The sequence below is a fragment of the Ictalurus punctatus genome, chromosome 5 (genome assembly GCF_001660625.3).
Source record: "Ictalurus punctatus breed USDA103 chromosome 5, Coco_2.0, whole genome shotgun sequence".
In the NCBI taxonomy this organism is placed as follows: Eukaryota; Metazoa; Chordata; class Actinopteri; order Siluriformes; family Ictaluridae; genus Ictalurus; species Ictalurus punctatus.
In genome coordinates, this window is record NC_030420.2 from 30,625,869 (window position 1) to 30,633,370 (window position 7,502).

Below are 7,502 nucleotides of genomic sequence, written 5' to 3' on the forward strand. Positions count from 1 at the left end.
TTGATGGCCAGATTTGTAATATGTTAATCACGTATATTAATTGTGTGTGTGTGGGGTGGGGGGGTTATACATTTATACAAATTTGGCATCCACAGAACTAGACTGGGAGATTCTACACAATAGAAACCTCACAAATGGAAAAAAATTCCAAGCAGAAAGCCATTTTAGCTGCAGATCATTTTTGTGAACCAGAGTGTGAATCATTATTGAAATGCAATGCACAAATATGACCACTAGATGGCATCAATGTTTAACATCAACCCTCCACCAGCAAATAAATAAACGTTATCTCTAACAATCCAGAGGATTTAGTAAAATAAATAAATAAATGATCTAATCACAGTCTGAATCTGGACACACAGTACTATACAAACGTTTTAGGTGCATGCAAAGAAATGCTCTAGAGCAAAGAGGACTTCAAAATAATGAAATTAAAAGTTTCTACGTTTAAAAAAAAATACCGTAAAGAGCAGTAAACAGTAGTAAATGAAACAAAGTCAATATTTAGTGTGACAAACAAATAAAAATAAAAATAGTCGTCTCATGTAGAATTAGTGCAGTTTTATAAGGAAATGAGCTGTAAGTTCTATTGAGCGTCTTGCAGAACCAGATACAGTTCTTCTGGAGACTTTGACTGTCGCAGTCGCTTCTTATTTTTGTTGCAAAATCCAGCAGCCTTGATTGTGTCTTTTTTTTTTATCTGAAAAGTGTCTCGTATGTAATATCCTGCTTTCTTTACTGATGTACAAACATTTTTCTGTAACATTTAATTTTGTGCTGGAAAACTAATGTTTGGGAATCTATCATGTTTTTGTACTGACTCGATAAAGTTGACGTCATAAAATACAAAAAAAAAAATCTGTAACAAAGTTTGTACTTAAAAAAAAAAAAAATAGGGCGCTTAAAACTTTTGCACAATACTGGCATTCTGTGAATGGTAGAGTTGAGCAATACTGTCAGGTGTCCCTGACCTTTAGCACAGAGAGCATGAGTAGGCCTGCAGCAGCGTACTATACAGCTCTAGATTAAAGAAAGGGTTCTTGTCCTCACTCACTGTTAATAAAAGGTTACTTCAGGGGTTCCAGAAGTTTATAGTTTTAGAAGTTCTGGATTTAAAATGTAGCGCTTGTACATTAGTATAGTAAAGGTTTCGTATTTATGTTTGTTTTTTCTGACTTCTGATGACAGGGGTGGACTTTACCATTAGGCAAATGTCGCCAATTGCCTTGGCAATTGCTGCCAAACAGCTACCAAGGCCCCGAGCTACCAAGGGCCCGAGCTACCAAGGGCCCCGAGCTACCAAGGGCCCCTATCTACCAAGGGCTCTGGGCTACCAAGGGCCCGAGCTACCAAAGGCCTGAGCTACCAAGGGCCCCGATCTACCAAAGGCCCGAGCTACCAAGAGCCCCTATCTACCAAGGGCTCTGGGCTACCAAGGGCCCGAGCTACCAAAGGCCTGAGCTACCAAGGGCCCCGATCTACCAAAGGCCCGAGCTACCAAGGGCCCCTATCTACCAAGGGCTCTGGGCTACAAAGGGCCCGAGCTACCAAAGGCCTGAGCTACCAAGGGCCCCGATCTACCAAAGGCCCGAGCTACCAAGAGCCCGAGCTACCAAGACCTGAGCTACCAAGGGCCCCGAGCTACCAAGGGCTCCGAGCTACCAAGGGCCCCAATCTACCAAGGGCCCCGAGCCACCAAGGGCCCCAAGCCACCAAGGGCCCCGATCTACCAAGGGCCCGATCTACCAAGGGCCCCGATCTACCAAGGGCCCCGAGCTACCAAGGGCCCGAGCTACCAAGGGCGCAAGCTACCAAAGGCCCGAGCTACCAAGGGCCCTGAGCTACCAAGGGCCCCCAAAACATTGCATAAATGTATGATTATGTAGCCACTACATATGACTATTCCACAATTTTACTGCTCATCTGCAGAAATGATTCAGGAAGAAAGGAACCAACTTGTGCAAACGTCTGTGACGTCACATGTAGTATAGAGACATAGAGACTCTCTCTCTCTCTCTCTTTCACAGCATGGTTTAATCTCTCTCTCTCTCTCTCTCACTTTTTAACATTATGGTTTATTATCTCTCGCTCTCTCTCTCTCTCTCTCTCTCTCTTTCACAGCATGGTTTATTCTCTCTCTCTCTCTCTCTCTCACTTTTTAACATTATGGTTTATTATCTCTCTCTCTTTCACAGCATGGTTTATTCTCTCTCTCTCTCTCTCTCTCTCTCTCTCTTTCACAGCATGGTTTATTCTCTCTCTCTCTCTCTCACTTTTTAACATTATGGTTTATTATCTCTCTCTCTTTCACAGCATGGTTTATTCTCTCTCTCTCTCTCTCTCTCTCTCTCTCTCTCTCTCTCTCTCTTTCTCTCTCTGTCTCTCTCTCACAGCATGGTTCATTCTCTCTCTCTCTCTCTCTCTCTCTCTCTCTCTCTCTGTCTCTCTCTCACAGCATGGTTCATTCTCTCTCTGTCTCGCGCTCTCTAGACTTACTAATCTAGGCCTAATATCAAGATTAATTTCATAATATTAATATTAGAAAATAAAACACATGATTATGTATTTATTGTTATTATTATTATTATTATTATTATTATTATTATTATTATTATTATTATTATTATTATTATAGTACTGGTACTAGTCGTATTAGTAGTGGTGTATTTTTGGGGGGTAAAATGATAAGATGTGGATTCATGTTAGTGTAAAGTTTCAGTCCTGATTGAGGAGTTGTACAGCTGAGTGGTGCGGCTCTCCTACACTGCACCCAGATGATGCCCACTGACTAGCTAACATGCTGTCTTGATTGTTGTATATTCTTTGTCACACTGTTCTGCTGTTTCTGTTTGCCTATTTTACCGATATGACTTCCTATCTGTTCAGTGCTACTTCGAAGAAATATGTTTAAATAGCATTTATGTTTCTGGATTGTGTTAGAATTTTATTCTAGTAAGTGGTGCCTAACCATCTGGTCTAAACATTAATGAGCCGGGTGTGGTGGTCCGCTCAGGGCCACAAAGTCCAGGGCCACTTTTTGATCCCAGTCCACCCCTGATTATTGCTATTAATGCTAAATAACATATGCTGATCATTTAAATATCGATGTTAAAACACCGAAATGAGGGCCCATTCCTATATTTTGCCTAAGGCCCTCAAATCACTAAATCCGCCCCTGTCTGATGATCCCACAGAGTCAGAGGCATTCGATGTTGTCGAGAAACTAACGACCGTAGATGGACTCCGAAATTTGTCCAGTTTTATTGCTGAACTCCTGCACTGGTGCAGTGTGTCACGATCGTATCATGCGCGCTTTTCATTTAATTGTGGCTTGCTTGACTGTGGCACGAAGTTGGAGTAACATCAATTCAAAATAAAAGACTTTTATTTTATTCTATGTAAAGATTGTGAGTTTCCCTGAGAACACCATTTGTAAATCAAGTAACCCCACAACCCTTGGCTTGTGTTCCGATTACTGTATGTTTCATGCTCTGGGTTCCAGGAAATGATCATATGATCCTTCATGCCACCTAACACTTCCTGCCTTGAGGTCCATGCCTGACAAACATGACCAGCTGTCAGTACTACATGCACTCATTGCATGTAAAACTGTAAAACACACACATCACACACACACACCATTTTTAGACGTTGTAGGCAGGACACTTCAGGTCTCCCTTTAGAATGATAGATGCGTGTGAGATGTGAGATGTCTTAGGGCAGGGTAAGCACTTTAGGAATGTGCTTCTAAATATCATGGTCTGTGATTTATATCCATGCTGGTCTAAGATTTTATGACTTTAAAAAAAAAAAAATGACATAAGGATAATTAAGATCTTCTCGATTGAAGAACTACTACAAGCATTCGTCATGTTGAACTATTTCAATGGCTTAAGTTTGATTTGTTCATTGTTCAAACAGCTGAAAATCATTTTGATTGCAACTGTTGGTGCAGTAGATAAGGATTAGGCTGAAAACTATTGGAGTACTACCTTATGCATTAGAGATACATTGATACATTTCTATTGACTAGTGATACATTTCTAGTAGTACAAATAAACAGGACGTTCAGTGAGTGTTCGCATACCTGACCTAATATAACTTGCAGAAGAGCACCAAATACCAAAGAGAGTATTACTATTCATCTGATTAATGACGTTTCAGATCTCAGCCGACACTAATGGATGAAGAATTAGGTTAAGCACACTATTCGTGAGCTTAATGTGAATGAAATCTTTTCCTACAGCTTAATCTTATGTTCATCTATCATGTGAGTGAAGTCTGGTTAATGTTACACCTTCTATGAAATTGTCTTGGGTTTGGATATCGGTGCAGTATATGCTACGTCTTTACAGCTAGTGGGCTAATGGGATTTTGAGTCGTGGGTGTCTGATGGACTGGACTGGGTATTTCAGAAACTGTTGACCTCTTGGGATTTTCAAGCAGAGCAGTCTATAGAGTTTACACAGAATGGTGCGAAGAACAAAGAAACCTTTTAAAATAAAAGAAACATCTTAAAAATAAAAGAATTCAGAGGTGAATGGCTGGAGTAACTCGAATAACCACTCTTTACAGCCACAGCGAACAGAAAAGCATCTCAGAGAGCATATGTCGAAACCCTGAGGTGGATGGGGTACAACAGAAGAAGATCTGGTTCCACTTCCACTCGTGTCAGGCAAGAACAGGAATCTGAGGCTACATTGGACACTGGATCACCCAAACTGGACATTTTAAGATTGCGGAAAAGGCCAGGTGATGTTTTTCCAATCTTCAGCTTCTTGTTCTTGGCAGACAAGAGTGGAACATTATGAGTTCTTCTGCTGTTGGAGCTCATTCAAGATTCGACATGCTGTGTGTTCAGAGATGCTTTTCTGCTCATCAGAGCATTGTAAAGTGTAGCTATTTGAGTTACTTTAGCTTTCCTGTAAGCTCATATCGATGTGGCCGTTCTGCTATGACCTCAACAAAACGTTTCCACGTGAAGACCTGCCGCTAACTGGATGGTTTTTGTTTTTCACACCGTTCTGTCCAAAGTGTGTGAAAATCAGCCACTAAGGAAAAAAAAGTCACTGAGGTCACATTTTTCTCCATTCTGATCTTTGAACATTGACCTGTATCTGCATGATTTTATACATTGCACTGCTGCCATGTGATTTCCTGACTGTTTAACCGCGTGAATGTTGCGTAGGCATTGTATAGACATTAACTAATAAAGTTGATGGTAACTGTAGTTGGAAAATCTTCATAAATCTGTACTGAGAGGGAACGTGGAATTAATCTGATTTGATTTGATTTATTTTATTTTTAAAGGTAATCACAAACCCGTTTAACCTTTGACCACACCACTGCCAAATGCAGGCATGGCCACACAACTGCTACCTGACCCCCGCTGAAATAGAAAGTCGTTTACATTATTTATGATGGCATCTGCAGCATGCAGACATTATGTCTGTCAAAGCAGCTTGGATCATTTGAAAAAGTGATGTCATAACTTGCACCTGAGCTACAGAACAATGCCTGGAATTGTTTACCTAGTGCAGATATAATGTTACCTTTGCTCACCAATAAAATTGTCTTGCGTGTTGTTTATTTGCTTGGCAGGTCATTGAGCAGACCAACAGCCTGCATGTCATGTGACCTGCAGCCAAATTTGTATAAATGCCTGTCTGGCATTAAGCACGGCACTACGTAATGCATCTATGTAAACAACTTGTATCTTAAGAGTTCCTTTGTAATCCCATCAACGAGCACTTTGAGAGGATGGGACTAGCTATTTCAGAAGCGCTAAAAAAAAAAAAAAAAGAAGATGGTTAACCTTAGCAAGACAGCTGCAAAGTCACGAGGACTACACCAGCCTAAACTTGGAGATGGAAATGTGAAAGCACAAGCATACGAGGCTCTCCTTCTAGTCTGAGGTCAAAGAGGCAGATTACATCAGTACTACTATTCCAGACATATAGCATTGTAGCATGTGTCATTCAAGAGGATTTGTAATGGATTCACCCTTTAGAGCCTAATACAGATCCCTCACACTGACCAACCTTGATCTGTGTCTGGAGTACAATATGGCCTGCTCTGTGAGTTTAAAAAAAATCATTTAAGGCTGTTAGTTTAACCCTTATATCAAAAACCACTGATAAAACCTGAGTAACAAATGCTTGTATGTTACTTATTAACACATACTTCACTATAAAGCATCAACGTAACTACTAACTGTTAATTACAACTAGTTAGTGACCAGTTAAAATGATAACATTCATAGCTGCTACAGCACAAACTAACCTGTTTCATGGACATTCAGTAATATTTAATGTAACTATAATAAAGTGTGTCTTTCTTTCATAAACAAAGAATCACAATCATTGGCCAATTGCTGTAGTATAAGAGGAGCATGTCCTACATGAAGATGTGCTGGTATAGCAAAATAATCAGTTACTCATTAGTGGTATAGTGCTCGAAAGGAACTACTAGCCACCTGTAGGCAGAGTTTATCAGAATATGTATGGGGAAACTTCAAGAAGAGCTCTTCTGTATCACTGTAGTTCTTCAAAACTCATCAGGAATGTGTTTCTCCGGTATTAATTGATTTGATTTTACAGGAAAGGTTTGTAGAAAAAGTTTGCTCTTGACATCAGTGCATCAACACTGAAGAGTCGACTAGGCATGTTTACACCAGACGTTTCTATGGTTAGATTTTTATTATTATTATTTTGGCCATTTAAATTCTAATTCTGTAGTATGTGGTGAATATTTTACAGCAATAGAGGCTTATCCATTTTGGACCTTATTTACAGAAGGGGCGCTGAGAATTGATTGACTGGTTTATTTTTGCGGTAATGCGGTACCTGTAACGTGTAGGGGAAATGGTGGACGTCATCTTCAACAGCAGCGGAAAAAAAACCCCTGAATGTATTATTTATAATTATGGCAGTAGCAGTAGGAAGAGAAGAGATATTAGATCCTCGTTTCCATGCTTCACTGGAAATATATCAAGTATGTAGCATCTTAAAGAACTCAAAGCTGAACAGATTCCCAAACATCATTAGTTCATCGTTAGCTTTGGAGCTTTCATTCAGTTGTGCCAATCAGTCCACGGACAAAACAATATCACTTGGATACACACAATTCAGAAAGCAGACTATTTCAGGCCCTCAAAGTGACATATGGAAGAAAGGCTCAGAGCTCAAACATGGGCACTCAGATGATTTTTATTTATTTATTTATTTATTTATTTATTTATTTATTGTTAATCATAAACCATAAGTAAATACATCAAGTACGCTTCGTCCAAAAAAAATAAAAAAAACGTGTTGATTTACCATTTTTTTGTGTTGATCAAATGAATATATTTATAGAAAGGGCAGACTCAATTTAATATAATAAGTTGTGATATTTGAACATCTTATAATTTTTAATGATAGCTATGTTTTTGTCTCGCTTGCTCCAGGGTCGTGAAGGTTAAAAGGATTTTAGCTATGGGAACCTTTTTCAACCAACCTCTC